At 35.5% G+C, this 22034-nt stretch overlaps 1 long non-coding RNA gene across 1 annotated transcript in view; it reads right to left on the bottom strand.

Annotated features, from left to right (window-relative positions):
- Positions 1 to 22034, bottom strand: part of LOC117702101 (uncharacterized) — a 40927-nt gene that overhangs the window by 5428 nt on the left and 13465 nt on the right. The window contains exon 3 of the long non-coding RNA XR_013108328.1: positions 425 to 585. This is a non-coding gene — a long non-coding RNA (uncharacterized LOC117702101). The remainder of the gene's footprint in view (positions 1 to 424; positions 586 to 22034) is intronic.

Below are 22034 nucleotides of genomic sequence, written 5' to 3'. Positions count from 1 at the left end.
TGTTGTATGCCTGCGAAACTTGGCATAGAGCAACTACAAAACTTACTCTAACTAATCAATTATCAAAGCTAATTCAGTCACTTAATTCAGATAAACAAATTCCTTAGGGGAAATCTTTAACTATGTAAAGATTAGTTTCTATGTGTGTGGTCTAAATATGCTCATGAAAATAGTAAATATTCTTGGAGATTTGACTATTCTCCTGTTACAGATCATTATTTAGGAGTGAGATGAGGTTTATTTCATATTCAATTTATTTTATTTAAAATAAAGCGATAGAAGAAAATTATTTTAATGTTCCTTACACAGACCATGAGAACTTGTTTTTCACTGTTCATACATATATGGAATTGTCAGGAAAAAGAATAATAAAAGTCAAATGAACTTGTCAGTATTAAATAGACCAAGTTAACAAATGGCTTACCTGCAATTTCTTCTAAAGTGTTGGCATGCATGTCCAGTAGCACAGTTCCATTCAGAATGCAGCTTCTTAACTCAAACAAGCTATGTAATGAAAGCGTGGCCACGTAGGGTTTACTCCATCTTTCTCCTCCGTCTTCCACATCTTCTTCAAATTTCAACCACCTATATAAATAGATACTCTTGTAAATATATTAAGTACTCCAATGTTGAAGAATTATTCCATATCATAAAAAAGTTATAAAAAGAAAAGTCTCCAAATTGATACTTGTTTCCATGGGTTTGGGGAAATAAGAAAAAGGTAATCCATTTTACTCAGTTACTTTCTCTTTAAATTCTATTAAATAAGCATTTTTAGTGTAATAGATTAGTAAAAACAAAGATTTAGTTTTCATTAATTTATCTAGCCTTGCAGAAATGTTTTTAATGAAAATTTGCCAGTGGTCACTATTGTAGTACTAATTAAAAAAAAAAATTTTCCTTTGTGGAAAAACATTTGTAGCTGGATAAAAAAAATGGTGAAAGAATATTTAATTTTTTCTTTGTAGTTGAAACTCTTAAATTTCAGATTTTAGATGACAATTTCTCCAATACATCTTTAGGATACTTATGCAATTTGGCACTTATTTTGTAGGGAAAATTCTTGTTATTTTTGCATGGAAGAAAGCTATTCATGACAGTCAGTGGTAAGACCTGGATACACAAAAATTGGTCTTGGACATGATTCCATGGGTAGTCTGGCCAAGAATGAAACAAGAACTCTGAATCCAAGTGGAAACCACTGCCTTCTTAGTGTAAAGAAACACTCAGCAATGTGTGCAACCTTTTGTAATTAAGACAAATAGGAAAGATAAGGAAAGTCAATGATTTTACTACTCTGGCATCAACCATTCAATGATTTAGGGGCTTGATCTCTAGTCTTAACAGAGGACCTGTTTAATTCCAGCACTTTGATGAACTATAACCTAAATAGCCTTTCCTACTCTATTTCTCAAAACTCTGTCCTTATCACTTTTGGCCATATTTCCTCTTTCCAAATGGAAATACACACACACAGAGAGAGAGAGAGAGAGAGAGAGAGAGAGAGAGAGAGAGAGCCCCCTATCTGGTATTGCTGTTTATGTAATAAAAGACTCAACTTCAATGGAAGTAAACCCATGTGAGAAACTAGACAAAGAATCAAATGTATTAGCAGATAGTAACCAAGAGTTTGTTAGAAAGTACAGAGTCAAAATGAGTGTCAAGAAAGTCATGGATCTGTTCTAATGTTCAAGAAGCAAAATACTCTTCAGGGTATCATTATACACAGTGGGGAAAGTTATGCTTATAGAGATCTCACAAGGAATCAAAGCTCACATTTCATCACCAAATCAATCATTGACAATATCTCTTCAAAGAATGCTTTGTCAACATGGTTTTTCTATTTCCTTGTTTAATTGTATTTTTTTTTAATTCTATGATGTTGACCCTTGGTTTGCTTTGATGCTTATTGTAGCTGGCAGAGAAGGCTGTGGGAGTTATAGCAGAAGAAAGGGTTCCAAAATGCAGCCCACGATAGCCTTCCTTCCCGCTACTTCCCAAGTGCTGAAACTTTAGGTGTAGACAAACCCACCCAGCTAAAGAGTTCTTTCTATTAGTGTATGTGCATGTGTGTGTGTGTGTGTGTGTATGTATTGATATGCACAGAATCTCACATTTGGATTTGGTATTCACTGATGGGGCTAAACTGCCAGGCCTGTAAGTCTAAGGGATTCTCCCGTTTCTGCCTGTCCAGAGCTGGAATTATAGGCACATACTAGTCTGTCTAGCTTTTTATTTGAGTGTTGGGGATTGAACTCAGACGGTCTTAATGTTACTTGGCAAGTGCTTTACCAGCTGTGCTATATCCCAAACTCTTCTTTAATTTTTTTTATATGAGTGATTCTTAAAATTTTTTTGCCCTTTACAGATCCTTAATACCTCATACCCAACTGATGATTATTAGGGTTGGTTGTTTGGGGAGAATGGGACATTAGTAGTTGGTATCCTTTAAATTATATGAGTCCATGTGAATATAACTTATTCTAGTCCATGAGTTCATAGAATACATTATGTGTATCACTCCCAGGACTTGGCAGCACTTAACTGCCAAAATGTGACTACCCTGATCATTCTTTTTCTATGAGATAGGAACCAATAATTTCCAAGACAAAGACTGTTCTTGTACCAAAGTCTATAACAACAAACATATGGACCAGGTCAAGTAAAAATGAATATGATGATTTTTAGACACTTAATTATTATTTCTTGATATATATATATATATATATATATATATATATATATATATATATATATATAGCAAGAAATATATATATTATATATATAGCAAGAAATAATATGTATTATATATATATGACATATACTATATAATCAGTGTGTGTGTGTGTGTGTGTACACATGCCCACACAAGTGAAAAGCCACAATCACACTAAGTGGTAAAATCACAAAAATTGCTTCCTTAGTAGTCTATGTGAGACAGATTCTATTAAAGAATGTCCCTTGACATAGTTGAGAATAAGAAATCTGAACTTTATTTGCAACATACACATAAACTAAAGTGTTACCAAGGTAAAGTCTATACAAATGCTCTTGGTGTTTTTCATATGAGTAAACATGAAACAAATCAGCATGTTAATAAATTGATGAGACCTCCTGGCCAACAGTCTTTTTAAATCCAACTTGCTTTAACTTCATTTTCTCTGCTTAGCACTGTAAATCTCCCCAGTTTCATTTTGGCCAATTTTCAGCCTGAAATTTATATGTTAATATAAACCTATAGCAGAAAATTCAAAGCAACAACAAAAATTGATATGTTTAATTTTCAACCATGACTAAAAACAATCTCATCATGAAAAATGCTCTGATCCCTTTCCTTTTTATACTATTTATATGTTTTTAAACTGTCAATTGTGCAAGATAAAAATGATTCTTAGTAACAAAACAGCTTTTATTAAATCTCATGTTATTTTGTATGCTACTCACATTTAATGTGGTTTTCAAACAATAGGAGAAAGAAGGAAGGGGAGAGAGGAGGAAGGAAGTAACAAAGAAAGGACTGGAGAAGAAAGAAGAGGGGGAAGGAGAAGAGGAAGACTATGACAACTTCAGCAATACATGGGCTGGCACAATTTTCATGTTAGATTTAAAGACATTGGATTATACGGAGGTTTAATAGTTTCTGTGGGAAAACGGATGTTTCTTCCACATAAAATATTGTGACTTATGGTTTTGGAAGCTGTAGTTTTTTTTTTCTATCACACATACAGTTTTTTAATTACTTGATTATAACTGTACTAATTAAACAATAAAAAGTTTATAAAGTATAACTCAAATTCATTTTTAAAATAGAGGTTGTTATTTCTATATAATATAATCAAACTCCATTTAAAACAATACTTAGTACTGAAAGAAGAGACTTAGGCTTTAAGCAAAAGCAAAAGGGTAGTGGGCTTGATTATGGCTGGTATAAAAGCTTTAATTACATTAATTGCTAGCACCATTGCTTCTGTAATTGCTTTGACACAAAAAGGTAAGACAACTACTTTTGTTAATCATTTAGCCAAAAAAAAAAAAGGTTACTAATGTGTTGAGTATTCAAGAGGATTTAGATAGGCATTTGGAACATCAAATTGATGCTCTTTATCCTATTCAAATTATTGGAAGAAGGTTCAGAGTTTAAGAGTAAGGAACCATCTTGAGTGTCATGCAAAATATCAATCGAGTTGTGTTCTAAAATTTACAATGATAGTCATTATAATTAGGAAAAAGTTTAAAGACACTTGCAGGGTGTCTGGCATAAGTCTAACACCTTTCTGGATGTTTTAACTTTGCATAGTGAGATTATGAATTTAAAGAATGCTGCTCTGCTGAGCTTTGATGCTATAGATAATGCTGATAAAATTACCCATGGCTTGAGGTCTGTATTTCCATTTTTGTCAAGCTTCAAGAATAGCATATATAGCTTGATCAAGCTAGCCTCTTTGTCCTGGGAATACATTTATTCCTGCCCATTGTGTGAAAGCCTGGCTTTAACAACATCAACATGTTGACAGCCAAAGTACATGACTTGAAACTGAGTTATTAATTTAACAGGGTGGCAATCTAAAGACTGGTAAGATTCTGCACAGAGCCTTACCAACCTAAGACATAAGTGCACTGCTTTTGATAATGCAAATTTCATAACAGGTAAGGAAGGCATTCTTGTCAGAATGACCAAAGACATGCTCAGTTTTGTATATAAAAATAAAAAAGGGGGAAATGTGGAGAGCTTTGGGGGCTGCTTGCCAGGAATCTGACATGGGTCAAGGACAAGGAAATGGGCTACTTGGCAGGAATCTGACATTGGCCAAGGACAAGGAAATGGGCTTCAGGCAGGAATCTAAATCTTAGGCTAGAACAAAGAAGTAATTTCAGGCAGGAATCTGACCTTAGGCTAGAACAAAGAAGTAACTTCAGGCAGGAATCTAAATCTTAGGCTAAAACAAGGAAATAGGCTTCAGACATGAAAATGTCTTTGGGCTAGAAAAGGGAACTAGGCTCAGATATATTGGTCATCCTGATAAGCCCTTAGAAACAGTGATCATGGGAGTGATCACAGGCCTTTGTTTATTGTCTTGCTTGTTTTTTGACTATTTGTGTTTATTGTCTGGCTTGTTCTTTGATTATTTGCATCTATTGTATGGCTAGTTCCTCAACCTACAACTGACCTTTAATATTTGCATGCAATTAAAATGGTACAAAAGCAAAAAGGGGGAGGGGAGATGGGATGGGGGCTTTGGGGTGGGGAAATGGGTAAAGGGATGACATTTGAAATGTAAATAAACAAAATATCCAACAAAAATACTTATAGATACCAGTGAAAATAGGTGACTATGCTTGTATATTATTGGGTCATTTTTTAAAGTAAAATTTTTAATTAATGTTTTTTTATTCTTTTGAGATAATAAAGTTACATAATTTTCTCCTTCCCTTCTCTTTCTCTTACAATCCACAGTTCCCCCCCCCCTTTTTTTTATGGTGTGTAAGTGTGTATGCCTGTGTGTGTGCCTGTGTGTGTGACATGTTTGAGAATACTGGTAAAATATATGATTTGTGTGTTTTTATCCTTCCTGTGGATTCATGTCATTTCTGTCACAGAAAAGGTTCAGACCTGCTCCAGAATCACAGAATGAATCCCTGTGCCACATTTTTATATTCTCAACCTTCGCTTAGTCTCTGTGCTCTGACAATCACTAGACTGCTGTTGTGTCATTTCAAGAATACATAACAATGAAGTTGGAAAGTTTTTACACTTGGCTGGTTTTCACTTGAGACTCATCAACATTGTTGCATGTTTCAATACTTTATTCCATTTTTCTGCTGAGTAATATTCTTTGTATGGATGAATAAACAGTGTTTATTTAAGGGACTGTACTGTTCATATGGTTTTTGATTACAAACAAACCTTCTATGTAGAATTCATGTAGAAATTTAGGTGCAAACAAGAGTTTTCATTTATATGTAACAAAATGCCTAAGAGTACAACCGCTGTGTTAAATATTAAATATGAGCTTAATTGTATAAAAACTACCACAGTGTTTTACAGTGTTTTTCTAGCAATTACACTCACAGGTGGAAAGTATGAGAAGTCTAGTTGCTCTATATTTTTAACAGCATCTTTTATTTGCCAATGTTTTATGTTAACTGTTTTAGTGGTTATATAGTGACATGTCACTGAATATTTAATTTACCTTTCCCTAAGTATTAATGATGGTGAATATTTTTAAGCCATTTGCCACGCATCTGTCACACACACACACACACACACTCACAGAGAGAGAGAGAGAGAGAGAGAGAGAGAGAGAGAAATATATATGTATATATATTTCTGTGCGTGTGCATGTGAGATAGAGATAGAGATGGATATATTTTTGTGTTCGTGTGTGTGTGTGTGTGTGTGTGTGTGTGTCTATGTCCTCTATCTCCTACCATAACATTTACAGAAACCATGATTGACTCAAGCCATCCATGCATGTAATAGAACCTGGTGTGTTCTGAGACCTCCCGATTTTTATATTTTAATTTTTAAATGTAATCATTAAATATAAATTTGTAGCCGGGTGGTGGTGGCACATGCCTTTAATCCCAGCACTTGGGAGGCAGAGGCAGGCGGATTTCTGAGTTTGAGACCAGTCTGTTCTACAGAGTGCGTTCCAGGATAGCCAGGACTACACAGAGAAACCCTGTCTCGAAAAAAAAATAATAAATTTGTATGAATGTTTATATAATGCACACACATATATATGTATACTATTTTGCATATATATGCCATACAAATTCTTTGTGAAAAAATTTGTTGTGACTTCTACACATTTTTTTAATTTATTTTTATGTTTTTGAGCATCAATAGTTCCTTCTTTCATTTTATAACTTTTGCATATTTTCAAAAACCAGCTAGCCACACGTAAGTCTGTTTTTTAGTTCTTGATTATGATCCACATATCTATGTACTATATAAAATGACATTTTAAATACAAATCCACATGATACATTTTTTTCATTTATAATAAGTACTTCAAGTTGAGTGCTTGTTTCTGTTAGAAAAGAATGGAGTCTTGAAAGTTCTAAGCAGTTTAATAGCTAAAAATGATCAAATGTAAGATACATGCATGGATGGTTTGATGTACCTATAGGTTTTTTGAAAATTGTGGGAAAAGAAATAAGGTACTTTCCATAAAAGAAGGCTACAAGTTACAAATACCAAGTTACTAAGAATACCACACATTTTAAGATCCAGTGCTTTATGCCAACTCCAGAATTATGCCAAAAGCATTAAGATGCACTTAAGAGAATTTTTAAGAAGACTGTATTAAAAAAATAATACATATCATGTAAGTATTACTTTGTTTTTTGTGTTTCAATCCAATTTCATCATTTAAATATATAAATAAAGAGGTTTATAACATTGTACATCCTGTTAAACAACTTTTAGCCATGAGTATATGGTTAAGTTACAAAATGTTTCATTACAGTTAATGATCTACTGGGCCACAATTTGTTTCAGTTTTCAAATAAACTCTGTTGACATTTATTATAATAGTAAACCTAAGCAAATAAGTGTCTTAAATCATGAAGTCCATCTGATGGATAATACAAAAAATAAAATATATAATCCATAGGCCAAATAGATGAAATTTTGTATATGGTTACCCTCTGAGCAGATTGTTTTCATCCCCTCAGTCTGTCTGGATCTGTTTTGACCCATGATTAGCACATTGAATTCTCTTTTTACTAAATAACATTAAATAGGTGTTTCATGAATTCTTTGAGGATTAAGATGATGAAAATGTACCTTACTTGTATTAAAATACGTGGAGCAATTTTTTTTTTTTGCCATTTAACAACAGATATTTTCTACAGAAACTAACACTGCATATATTATTTAACACTAACTCAGCTTAACATTTTTTAGGAAGTTTTACTCTTTGATTTTGTCAAATACAAAGAATCTCCATAGCTCCACAATTATGGTTTTGAAGAAGGCAAGATACCCCCCAGGTCAAGCTTCTGCTTTTAAGAGAGTTGAAACAGAACTAGGAAATATCTTCTGTAAAGCAATTCTTAAGGGAGAAAGAAACTATCAAACCCAATGTCTAATGGCTCTAATTATTTTTTTCTCTCAACACTTTCTTTGATTTTTGAGATTATAATATAATTGCCTCATTTTCCTATTGAAATTCGTGGTCTGTTTATTCTCCATATATATATATATATATATATATATCTTCTATATCTAAAACTTTGCTCAAGTTTTACTTGTCAAAAATAATAAAAATTTCATTTTTATTTTTACTATTAGAGTAGAAAGTTACTACTCCCACATAAATACTAACAAGAGAAAGAAGCAGTGAAAAGTATATGCCAATTATTTATTAGAATTAAATTGCATTTGAAAAATTGGATAGATTAATTAATTAACCCAAATTACTGTTAGATGAACAATGGCAAGAAAACCAAAGCCACTTGTGTCACTTTAAAACTCACTAAAATTTAAATCTCCAATAACTGCATTCTGTTTTCTGTGAAATATTGCATCTCAGTTAAAATGTACCTACCTTTCTCTTAAATGTTTATTTTGATTGTTCATCAAATGTCTCTATAAACTTCAAACAGCTGTGCCATGCTTAAGACTCTAAAAGTATAGCAATAAATATGAGTCCTAGCTAGCATTAACAGAAGATGCTAATAATTAACCAGATAATATCTTTTATTCTTTATGGATGAACAGAGCAACACATTCTGGTCATTTAGAGTGAGCACATTATTCAAGTCATTTTATTAGAGCATGTTGACATTCTATGTGCTTAACTCTGACAGAGTGAAAGATGTTCCTAATATTCCTTCTGCCACTTCTTAGCTCTCTGAGACTTGGAAATTTATATTTCTAAATCGAAGGATCATTATATGATCTACAAAGTGGAAAATTCTAAGAATGATGTGGTACTCAAGACAAAAAATAGATTTAAATTTCAATTCTCATTTCTATTATAAAGGTTGAAAGCAATGATTCTAATAGACAATAACCCTACAAGTGTACTAGTGTCATGCATACATTGGCAGTAACCAAGAGCTTTTGAATTAGAATTAAGACTTTCTCAAAAGGAGAAAAACTGTGCTTGGTACTGGAAACTTAGCCAACTAATCAGTACTAGTGGAGTGAAATCATAGCTCTTGGAGGGGAACCTACACCCACTATTTAGTAAACAACCACTTCTTACAAACAGTTGAAGCATTTGTCCTTAGATCCACAGATAAGTATAATTTTCATGCCTCATTTGAGGAAACTTTTCTTTGGAACAGAGGGAAGCCACTACAGAAAGTCACAACCACTCAAAATGCAAAGCTGTGGAGTCCAGTCCTAATGGATCCATCTACAAACACTCATGCACCTAAGGCTCAGGGAACATTGTTGGATAGAAGGGGGTAAGATCATAAAAGACAAAATCTGTGAGATTATGTCTACTAATGACATCAGAAACTATTCATACAGTCTTACTAACGTGACTAGCAAAACATGAACAGATGCCACCAATGAATATGCAACATGGAAGGGGGAAAGTCCATGAGGCCTCAAACCTACACAAAGAACTACAGGCAGCTAAGAAATGCTAAGAGAGAGAGAAATAACAGTAGTTTCCAAGTATAAATAAGTGGTTATCCAATAACAAATGGAATCCCTGAAAACATATATATATATATATATATATATATATATATATATATATATTCAGTGTATTGTATTTAAGAATATATGTGCATATGCATATACATGTGCAATAACATTAAATGGAGAAAAATGAGGTCCTGAATTTGAAAGAGAGCAAGGAGGTATATATAAAAAGGTTTAGAGCAGTGGTTCTTAACTTGATGTTTACATTATGATTCAAAACAGAAGCGTACAAAGTAGCAATGAAACAATTTTATGGTTGGGGGTCAACACAATGTGGGGAATTGTATTAAGAGTTTGCAGCATTAGGAAGGTGCAGAACCACTGATTTAGAGGGAGGAAAGTGAATGAAGAAATGTTATAATTATATTATAATCTTATAACTAAAACCCAATCTCACAAAGGAGTGCTTCTTGGCAGTAAATGAAAGAGATTTATTTCAAGTAATTCAGTAATTCACAGCACAGTTACCTCATCTACCAGTCCTCCCTTCATGCCAACCAGGAACATGTCTCCTGTAACCTAGAGAGGACAGAAGATTCTGCCACTTAAAAGGGATGTGTGCACTTTTATTCCATTATCAGAGTTATAAACATAAAAGAGCAAAAGTCATGCCACAGTCTTGTGGAGATGGTCTTATAATACTTTTCTGCTGCTAAATAAAGATGATCACATGTAATTTTGAAAACTCTGAGGTGGATAGCCCTGGTGCTGTTTGTATTTTGATGCTAATTCAGCTTCCCCAAGAGGGGCTGTCTGGGATAAGGAGTGAATCATGTACTCAGGACTTCATGTGACCTTTCTAGTGAATAAAGAAACCAATCACTGGGGGAGTATGTGGGACTTCTGGGTTGGACACAAGGATGGCTGAAAAATAGAGAAGAGCAGGCTGGAGGATGGGAGCATGGAGGCAAAAATGTAGGTAGTCGGAGACCCTGCTTTAGGTGGTAGATCCATCCACCTGAATCTGCTACTAGAAGATTTAAATTAGAATGGCTTATAAATTAGGATGTTAGTTGGTGTGCCTAACAATTGAGTAACCATTGATTCTGAACTAAGGTTGTGTGGTTTTCCTTCATGCAGTGGCTCAATTGGGTTTCAGAGAAAAAAGTACAGTGGCAAAGTGTGGGTTTGCAAGAAGTGCATCCCAAAAAGCCATGGAAATTTGAAAGCATGAGGCTGGTGTGGCAGTGACCTGTAGTGGGAATTTAGTAAGTCAGGTGTCAAGATTTCAGAGCTTCAGGAGAGAAAACTACGGAGATGGGCAAGAAATAATCTTAATAACTCAGGGCTGAAATCAACCAAGTAGAAACAGAAAAAACTATACAAAATATCAACCAAGCCAGGAGCTGGTTCTTTGAGAAAATCAACAAGATATATAAACCCTTAGCCAGACTAACAGAGGGCACAGAGACCAAATCAAAATTAATAAAATCAGAACTAAAAGGGAGACAGAACAACAGAAACTGAGGAAATTAAAAAATTTACCAGATCCTACTACAAAAGCCTATACTCAACAAAACTGGAAAAATCTGCATGAAATGGACAATTTTCTAAACAGATACCAGTTACCAAAGTTAAATCAGGCTCAGATAAACCATCTAAACAGTCCCATAACCTCGAAAGAAATAGAAGCAGTCATAAAAGTCTACCCACCAAAAAAGCCCAGGATCAGATGGTCTTAGTGCAGAATTCTATCAGATGTTCAAAGAAGATGTAATACCAATTCTCTTTCAATTATATTCCACAAAATAAAAACAGAAGGAACACTACATAATTCATTCTATGAAGCCACAATTACACTCAAACCCAAACCACACAAAGACCCAACAAAGAAAGAGAACTTCAGACCAATCTCTTTTTATGAATATCGATGCAAAAATTCTCAATAAAATTCTTACAAACTGAATCCAAGAACACATCAAACCAATCATCCATCATGATCAAATAGGCTTTCTCCCAGGAATGCAGGAATGATTCAATATGAGAAAATCTGTCAACGTAATCCACTATATAAACAAACTCAAAAGAAAAAGAAAAATATCATCATCTCACTTGATGCTGAGAAAGCATTTGACAAAATTCAACACCCCTTCATGGTAAAAGTCTTGCAAAGATCAGAAATCCAAGTCCTATACCTAAACATAGTAAAAAGCAATATATAGCATACCAGTAGCCAACATCAAACTAAATGGAGAGAAACTTGACGTATCCCACTAAAATCTGGGACTAGACAAGGCTGCCCACTCTCTCCCTACCTACTCAAGTAGAAGTCCTAGCCAGAGCAATTAGGCAACAAAAAGAGGTCAAAGGGATACAAATTGGAAAGGAAGAAGTCAAATTTCACTATCTGCAGTTGATATGATAGTGACTCCCAAAACTTCAGCCAAAGAGCTCGTAAACTTGATAAACAACTTCATTAAAGTGGCTGAACATAAAATCAACTCAATAGCCTTTCAAAAATCAAATCAGTAGCCTTTCTTTACTCAAAGGATAAACAGGCTGAGAAAGAAATTAGGGAAATGATACCCTCCACAATAGTCACAAATAATATAAAATACCTTGGTGTGAATCTAACCAAGCAAGTGATAGATCTGTATGACAAGAACTTCAAATCCCTTAAGAAAGAAGTCAAAGAAGGTCTCAGAAGATAGAAAGATTTTTCCATGCTCATGTGTTGGCAATGTTAATATAGTAAAAATGGCCATCTTGCTGAAAGCAATCTACAGATTCAATGCAATACTCATAAAAATTCCAACTCAATTCCTTAAGAGTTAGAAAGAGCAATTTGAAAATTCATTTGGAATAACAACAACAAAAAACAGGATAGTGAAAACTCTTCTCAACAATAAAAGAACTTCTGGAGAAATCACTATCCTCGATCTCAAGCTGTACTACAGAGCAATAGTGATAAAAACTTCATGGTATTGGTACAGAGACAGGCAGGAAGATCAATAGAATAGAATTGAAGACCCAGAAATGAAACCACACACTTATGGTCATTTGATCTTTGACAAAGGAGCTAAAACCATCCAGTGGGGAAAAAAAGACAGCATTTTCAACATATGGTGCTGTTTCAACTGGAGGTCAGCATGTTGAAGAAGGCAAATCAATCCATTGTTACCTCCTTGTACAAAGCTCAAGTCCAAGTGGATCAAGGACCTCTGTATAAAACCAGATACACTGAAACTAATCGAAGAGAAAGTGGGGAAAAGCCTCGAACACATGGGCACAGGAAAAAAGTTCCTGAACAGAACACCAATGGCTTATGCTCTAAGCTCAAGAATTGACAAATAGGACCTCATAAAATTGCAAAGCTTCTGTAAGGCAAAGGACACTGTCAATAGGACAAAATGGCAACCAACAAATTGGGAAAAGATCGTTACCAATCCTACATCTGATAGAGGGCTAATATTCAATGTATAAAAAAAACACAAGGAATTCAACTTCAGACCATCAAATAACCCTATTTAAAATGTGACACAGAGCTAAAGAAAGAATTCTCAACTGAGGAAACTTGAATGTTTGAAAAGCACCTGAAGAAATGTTCAACATCCTTAATCATCAGGGAAATGATAATCAAAACAACCCTGAGATTCCACCTTACACCAGTCAGAATGGCTAAGAAGGTAATAGCAGATGCTGGCAAGGATGTGGAGAAAGAGGAACACTCCTCCATTGTTGGTGGGATTATAAGCTGGTACAACCACTCTGGAAAGCAGTCTTTCCAGAGTAGTTCCTCTGAAAATTGGACATAGTATTACCTAAGGACCCAGCTACACCACTCCTGGGCATATACCCAAAAGATAACAAGGACACATGCTCCACTATGTTCACAGCCGCCTTATTTATAGTAGGCAGAAGCTGGAAATAAAACAGATGTCCTTCAACAGAGAAATGAATACAGAAAATGTGGTATATTTACACAATGGAATACTATTCTGCTATTAAAAACAAGGACTTCCTGAATTCTTAGGCAAATGGATGGAACTAGAAAATACAATCCTGAGTGAGGCAAACCAACCACAAAAGAACACACATGGTCTGCACTCATTGATAAGTGGATATTAGCCCCAAATCTCACAAAACCCAAGATACAACTCACAGACTACATGAAGCTCAAGAAGAAGGAAGACCAAAGTGTAGATTCTTCAGTCCTTCTTAGAAGGGGTAACAAAATACTCATGGGAGCAAGCAAGGAGACAAAATGTGAAGCAGAGACTGGAGGAGGGACTCTCTGGAGAATGCCCCACCTGCAGATCTATTCCATGTACAGTCACCAAATGCAAACACTGTTGTAGATGCCAAGAAGTGCATGCTGACAAGTGGATGATATACCTGTCTCCTGAGATGCTATGCCAGAGCCTGAGATATACAGAAACAGATGCTCACGGCTAACTATTGAACTGATCATGGGGCCCCAAACGGAGGAGTTATAAGAAGACTGAAGGATTTGAAGGGGCTGCGACCCCATAAGGAGAGATAGAATACCAACCAACCAGAGCTCCCAGGGTCTAAACCACCCTGGGAACACTCATGGAGGGACCCTTGGATCCAGCTGTATATGTAGTTGTGGATGGCCTTGTTGTTGGGCATCAGTGGGAGAGGAGGGCCTTGGTCTCGTGAAGCCTTGATGCCCCATTGTAGAGTAATTAGGGAGTGGAGAGACGGGAATGGGTAGGGGTACAACCTCATAGAAGTAAGAGGAGGGGGGATAGGATAAGGGGTTTCTTGGGGGGATGGTGAAAGGGGATAATATCTGAAATGTAAATCTATAAAATATCCAATAATTAAATAAAAAATCAGATAATAAAACTGGCTATTGCAGTCAAGCATTTGAGAATTTTTATCAACAATTTAATGGAACTTTAAAACAATATTTTCATAAGATAAAAAAGGGGAGGTATATCCCCGTACACAACAAATTTATTTAAATCATGTTCTTTTTATTTTAAATTTTTAAAAATATTTGGGTGCCCAGGGTCTTTCTGCTAAGTGTCTATGGTATCCTACAACTAGGCATAATTATGTCTAGGTGAAAAGAAATGATCCATTTCCTGGCATATGTCATGATCCCGATCAGGTATCTAATATTGGGAAGAGGACATGTTTGTGTTTTTTCTGCAGGATGCTGAAGGAGCATGGTGACTGCCAGAGAGATTTGTGAGACATGCTGGTACTGGGACAAGGAATGATGCTGACATGTGAGCTTGCTGAGTGCCCTGACAATGGTGACTGGTAAGCTGCATTGGACATATGTTCCTGACCCTCCTTTGCTTTCCTATATCTCAGATAGGACAAGCTGCCTTGCTTCAAGTTTTTAGACCTTGTGGGACAGAGAATCAAAAAAAGAAGTTATAATGACTCTTATTTTTCTTAAATTTGTCCAGTTATTTGGATTCAATCATATACTGGTCTAGAAATCAATCCAATATTGGAAATAACAGTCTTCATTAGGAAGACTGAATCTGGACATTTTCAGAGACATATTTGGAAGTTAGCTGAAGTTCAGTTCTCTATGATATTATGTTAGCAAGAAATAAAGTTGGGGACAGGATCTGGATTTCAAACAAGTATTAGTCCATGTAATAAGGCTCTTTTAATTGTCCAGTTAAAATTACTTTTGTTTCTTCTACAGTATTTATTGTAAGTTGCATTGATTATACACTTTTTAATTGTGTTAGTATGTTGAAAGCTGGCTTGTCTGTTATGGGGGGGTCTATCAACCAGCTGTTGTTTTATTGCCCTAAGTATTAAAGAACCTTGGTTTTCTGAAAAAAAGCTTACAAGTACTGAAAGAAGGGAATCGGGCTTTAAGTAGAAGCAAGAGGGCAGTGGGCTTGATTATTGCTAGTATAACAGTTTTAATTACATTAATGAAGCACCACTGCTTCTGCAATTGCTGTGACATAAGAAGGAAAGGCAGTTACTTTTGTTAATGATTTAGCAAAAAAATAAGTGTTACTAATATGTTGAGCATACAAGAGAATTTAAATTGGCACTTGGAACATCGGATTGATGCTCTTTATCCTATTCAAATTATTGGAAAGAAGTTCAGAGTTTTGGAGTAAGGAGCCATCTTGAGTGTCATGCCAAATTCCAATGGAGTTGTGTTACATCTAAAATTTTCAATGATAGTCATTATAATTAGGAAAAAGTTTAGACACTTGCAGGGTATTTGTCATAATTCTAACACCTCTCTGGATGTTTTAACTTTGCATAGTGAGATTATGAATTCAACGAATGCTGCTTTGCTGAGCTTTGATGCTGCAGATAATGCTGATAAAATTATCCATGGCTTGAGGTCTGTATTCCCATTTTTGTCAAGCTTCAAGAATGGTATACATAGCTTGATCAGGCTAGCCCTTTTTGTCCTGTGAATACTTTTATTCTTGTCCATCATGTGAAAGCTTGTGTTTAACAACATCAACATGTCGGTAGCCAGAGTACATGATTTGGAACTGGAAACAGACCCCCAGACAGAGTTATTAAATTAACAGGCTAGAAAGCCAAGGATTGGTAAGATTCTGCACAGAGGCTTACCAACCTAAGACATAAGTGCACTGCTTTTGATAATGCATATTTCATGACAGGTAAGGAAGGCATTCTTGTCAGAATGACCTAAGATAGGCTCAATCTTGTATATAAAATAAAAAAGGGGGCAATGTGGAGAGCTTTGGGGGCTGCTTGGCAGGAATCTGACATTGGCCAAGGACAAGGAAATGAGCTTCAGGCAGGAATCTAAATCTTAGGCTAGAACAAAGAAGTAATTACAGGCAGGAATCTAAATCTTAGGCTAGAACAAAGAAGTAGGCTTCAGGCATGAAAATGACTTGGGCTAGGATAGGGAAGTAGGCTCAGATATTTTGGTCATCCCGATAAGCCCTTAGAAACAGTCATCACGGGAGTGATCACCAAACTTTGTTTATTGTCTTGCTTGTTCTTTGACTATTTGTGTTTATTGTCTTGCTTTTTCCTTGACTATTTACATCTATTGTATTACTAGTTCCTCAACCTAGAACTAACCTTAACACTTGCATGTAATTAAAATGGTATAAAGGCAGAAAGGAGGAGAGGAAATGGGATGGGGTTTCAGGGGAGGAATTGGGAAAGGGGATGACATTGGAAATGTCAATAAATAAAATATCTAATAAAAATTTTGCATGGCTAATAGCGAAAAATATAAGTATATAAAGTGAAAAACAAGGTAAATAATATAAAATATAAACTAAAAGGAAAAATAATTTGTATTAAATTTGGTGGGGGTCAAAGATTCATAACTCTTAATAGTGATACCCCTTAAAGAAGGAAGTATAAATCAAGATAGAAAAATGATTTTGTCTACCATTTCATACTTTTTGAATTTTCCAATATTATTAGCAGGTTTTGGTTTTTGCCTTGTTGCTTATTTATTTGTTATGTTAACAAGAATTACCTAGAAATTTTTTTCCTTTAAATTAATTCATTATAGCCATGTGTGTTGATACACACCTTTAAACTCAGACTTTGGAGGGACAGTCAGGTGAATCTCTGAGTTTGAGGCCAGCTTGGCCTACAAAATGTATTCCATGACAGTCACAGAGAAACCCTGCCTCAAAAAATAAATTAGTTCAGTATTTTAATGTAGCTGAATATTTTACAATAAACTCTGTAATGTGGGAGGAGTTGGGAGAAGCGAAGAAAGGAAGGAGAAGGAGGAGGTGGAGCTAAGAGTCAGAGATGTTGGAGCCATGGAGGTCCACCTATGTACTGGGAGCAGTCATGGGTAACAACTTATATCATAAGGTTAGATATTGGAAACACCTCTAATTGTGTGAGCATCTTGTTAATTGAGCATTACCAAACATATAAAGCCTTTGGATAATCTTTAAGCATTAGAGTCTAATTTTTACTGGGTACCGCATAGATAACGGGATCATCTGGGCTCAGCCCAACCTTGTGGAGACAGCATAGGAGATTTGCAGAGTCAATCTCTTATGCCAGCATCTCGTGGGTGCCAGGGCTGGTGATTCTGGTTGGCTGTCTCTAGCTATGCCGCATGTGGCACAAAACATGGCGGCAGAGCTAAGCAGAGCCCGTCACTTAGACAGTCAGCCCAAGAAAACACTGTTTTAAATGTTAACTGTAACATTTTAAAATAAAATTATCTACATAGGCTACTCAAAAATATTCAATAAGCGAGACTGGTCTGAAGTTCTCTTTCTTTGTATGGGTTTTGTGATGTTTAGGCATCAGAGTAACTGTGAATGTGTTTCAGGCTTCCATGTGAGCTTCTAAACACAGACCTCTAACAACACAGAGTTCTGATGATAATGAATACCCACATGGTTATAAATCCATGCTTGGTCACCAATACCTGTTAGGAAAAAGGGAACACAACAATATGAATGATATTCGTAGGTTTCAATGTATAGCAGCTCTGTGGTTAAAATAAATCAGGCAACCTTGCATCCCTGGGATGAAGCCCACTTGGTTGTGGTAAATGATGGTTTTGATGTGTTCTTGGATTCGGTTTTTGAAAACTTTGTAGAGTATTTTTGCATTGATATTCATAAGGGAAATTGGACTGAAGTCTCCTTGTTTTGGATCCTTGTGTAGTTTAAGTATCAGAGTAAGTGTGGCTTCATAGAATGAATTAGGTAGTGTTCCTTCTGTTTCTATGGAATTGTTTGAGGTGTATTGGTATTAGTGCTTCTTTGAAGGTCTGGTAGAATTCAGCAGTAAAGCCATCTGGGCTTTCTCTTTTTCTCTTTCTTTCTTTTGGTTGGGGCTTTTAAATGACTTCTTCTAGTTCCTTGGGGGATATGGGCTTGTTTAAATAGTTTATCTGCTCTTGGTTTAACTTTGGTACATTGTATCTCTCAGGAAAATCATCCATCTCATTTAGATTTTCCAGTTTTATAGAGTATAGGTTTTTGTAGTAGGCTCTGGTGATTATTTTTAATTTTCTCAGTTTCTGTTGTTATGTTTCCCTGTTCATTTCTGATTTTGTTAATTTTGATACTGTCTCTGTGCCCTTTAGTTAGTTTGGCTAAGGGTTTATCTATATTGTTGATTTTCTCAAAGAACCAGCTCTTGGTTTTGTTAATTCTTTATATAGTTCTCTTTGTTTTTAACTGGTTGGTTTCAGCCATGAGTTTGACCCTTTCCCGCCTTCTACTCTTCTTAGGTGTATTTGCTTTTTTCTGTTCTAGAGTTTTCAGGTGTGCTGTAAAGTTGCTTGTATGGGATCTCTCCAATATCATCCTGAGTGAGGTAACTCAAGCCCAAAAGGACATGCATGGTATGCACTCTCTGATAAGTGGATATTAGACAAAGAGTACAGAATACCTAGGTTAGAACCTACAGACCATAAGAAGTGTAACAAGCAGAAATGCCCAAGTGATAAGGCTTCAATCTCACTTAGAAGGGGGAAAGAAATAATCATGGGAGGCAGAGAGAGGGAGGGACCTGGATAGGAGAGGAGAGGGTGAAAGTAAAAGGGGAACAGGATCAGATATGGGTGGAAGGGGACAGGAAAACAGCCTAGAGGGCCAAGAGAATGAATGAAAATAAGTAGTCTGGGGGACTGGAAAGTTGGGGAACCCTCTAGAAAGTACCAGAGACCCAGGAGATGAGACACTCTCAGGACTCATTGGGGGTGACCTTAGCCAGAATTCCCAACATTGGGGAGAGGGAACTCAAACAGTCCACCTCTAGTAGATAGACAAGGACTCAAGTGGAAGTACTAACTCACAGTCAAAATTCCTGACCTAGAATTCTTCCTGTCTAAAAGAACTGCAGGGACAAAAATGGAGAAGTGATAGATAGATAGATAGATAGATAGATAGATAGAAAGAAAGGAGGTCCAATGACCGGCCCAGCTTGGGATCCATCTCATGGGGGGGACACCAAATGTTGGCACTACTATGCTCTGATGTGCTTACAGACAGGAGCCTGGCATGGCTGTACTCTGAGAGCTCCTACCAGCAGTTGAGTGAGACAAAAGCAAATACACCCAATCGTTAGACTGAAGTACTCCTTTGGTGAATTAGAGGAAGGATTGAAACTAAAAGGGAGAATGAACCCATAGGAAGACCAATAGTCTCAACTAAACCAGATAGCAGGAATCCCAGAGACTGAGCCACCAACCAGGAGCATACATGGGCTGTTCCCAGGCCCCTGGCACATAAGTACCAGATGTCTGCCTGGTCTGGCCTCAGTGAGAGAAGATGTAAATAATCCTCTAGAGACATGAGGCCCCAGGGAAGGGGGAGGACTGATTGGGGAGAGTACAGTCTCAGAGATAAAGAGGAGGAATAGGATGAGGAACTATTGGTGGGAGGACTGAGGGGAGGCAACAACTGGAATGTAAATAAATAAACCAATTTTTTAAAAATATCCAATAAGCATTAAATGGACCAGTATTGCTCCTTTACCATTCATTCATCAATAACATGGTTAAACATTTAACACTAACTCTGTTAGATAGAATTAAGACAAACTACTACAGCCTTAAGTTTAATATTCAATTAAGTGTTATGGGTCTCAGAATTCTGTTTCACCATGAGGCCCCAAAGGAGTATCTCAACATCAAAAGCAATCTGACTAGAGCTGTCTTACTATGTGAAATACAAAGATTAACAAAATGGTAATCTCTGAATTGTATACTTCAGCACATCCTCTCCCTCTACTGAGCATACTAAGCCCTCTACTTTTGTGTTTGACTAACTCCCAACTCAATTATCAAGAGTCAGCTCAGAAGCATACAGCTCAGCTTTATGGAAATCTATTTTCATTTAAAAATCATGACTTTTTTGAGATATATATATATATTTCTCCTTATTCCCTTTTGTCTTAGTTACTATTCTATTGCTGTGAAAAAAAAAAAAAAAAACATGACCAAGACCACTCTTATAGAAGAAAGCATTTAATTAGAGGCTAAACAAGAGTTTTAGAGGCTTAGTCCATGATCATCATGGTGGGAATCGGCAACATGCCACTAGAGCTGTAGCTGAGAGCATTATGTCCTGTTGCAGAGGCAACAAGCAGAGAGTGAACCACTAGGCCTGGTGTGAGCTTTTGAAAGCTCAAAACCCACCCACAGTGACACATCTCCTCCAATAAAGCCACACCTCTTAACCCCTTTCACACAGTTCCACTAACTGAGAACCTAACATACATGAGCCTATTGGGGAATAATTTTCATCCAAACTACCACACTTTTCCTCCCTCTGGAGCCTCTGAAATACCCTCTTTGTTCTCTGTCCAATTCATGGATTCTTTCATATTGTTGTTATATACATTATAATTAACATTATACAGACTGATCAGCTTGTACATATATATATATATATATATATATATATATATATATATATATATGAATATACTGTAGTGTGTGGGGTGGTATGATTCTGAGAGAGAGGAGAAGACAAGGGAAAAACTGGAAAGGAAAGAGGGGTGATAATAATATAAATACAAGACCCATGTATGAAAATCTCAAAATATATTAAATTAAAAGTAAAAAAAAAAAAAAAAAAAAGAATCAGATCAGAAATCACTTGTCCAGAAATCACTGACCCTTGTGGAAATTTTTCTTGCTATTGAGAATGTGGCCCTCAAATTAGAAGTCTTTGACATACCATCAAATGGAAGCTGGATTTAAAAACTGATCATTATAGCACTTTTTATTGGAGAAGAACCCTGGATTTTGATCAAGATTGGCTAAATAAAGTTGTTATATAGCAATTATGTAATTTAAATGATTGCATAAATTTATGTTGCTGATACAAAAATACAAAACTTAAGACTGTATGACTAATATATACTAAATCTACATTTTTAGATAGATCCCAGGTAAGTCATATTCATATAAAAATTTGAATCACAGTAGACCAAGGACAACCCTAGGTCATTACAATTACTCTACATACCGTAGTCATAGTAGTCATTATACAACATTTACGACTATGTGGTTTTGTCTAGACTATAGATTATTGAAGGCAAGATCTAATGATTTTGCTGCTGCTGTTTCTACGTATCATTTAATTGGTACTGCATAAATGATTATTAAATCAATGAATAAATGTAAATAAGCACAAATCAGTGAAAGGTAAAATTTAATTTACTTTATAGTAATTTATATTTATATGGCACAACTAAAATATTAATTATAAATGATAGAATATATTTGTAAAAGATATTTTTAAAACACCCAACTTAATGAATTCTTATGCTAGAAAAACAACATAAAATATTTTTATTCCTTACCAAACACTAAATTAAATTGAGAACTATAGCAAAATTCTCTTTCTGTTTTTTCTTTTTTCAAAAAAGCCCACAGTAAAATTACCACATGATAACACCAATCTGGGTATATGTCAGC

The sequence above is a fragment of the Arvicanthis niloticus genome, unplaced genomic scaffold (assembly GCF_011762505.2).
Source record: "Arvicanthis niloticus isolate mArvNil1 unplaced genomic scaffold, mArvNil1.pat.X pat_scaffold_452_arrow_ctg1, whole genome shotgun sequence".
In the NCBI taxonomy this organism is placed as follows: domain Eukaryota; kingdom Metazoa; phylum Chordata; class Mammalia; order Rodentia; family Muridae; genus Arvicanthis; species Arvicanthis niloticus.
This window is presented reverse-complemented; position numbering and strand designations above follow the sequence as displayed.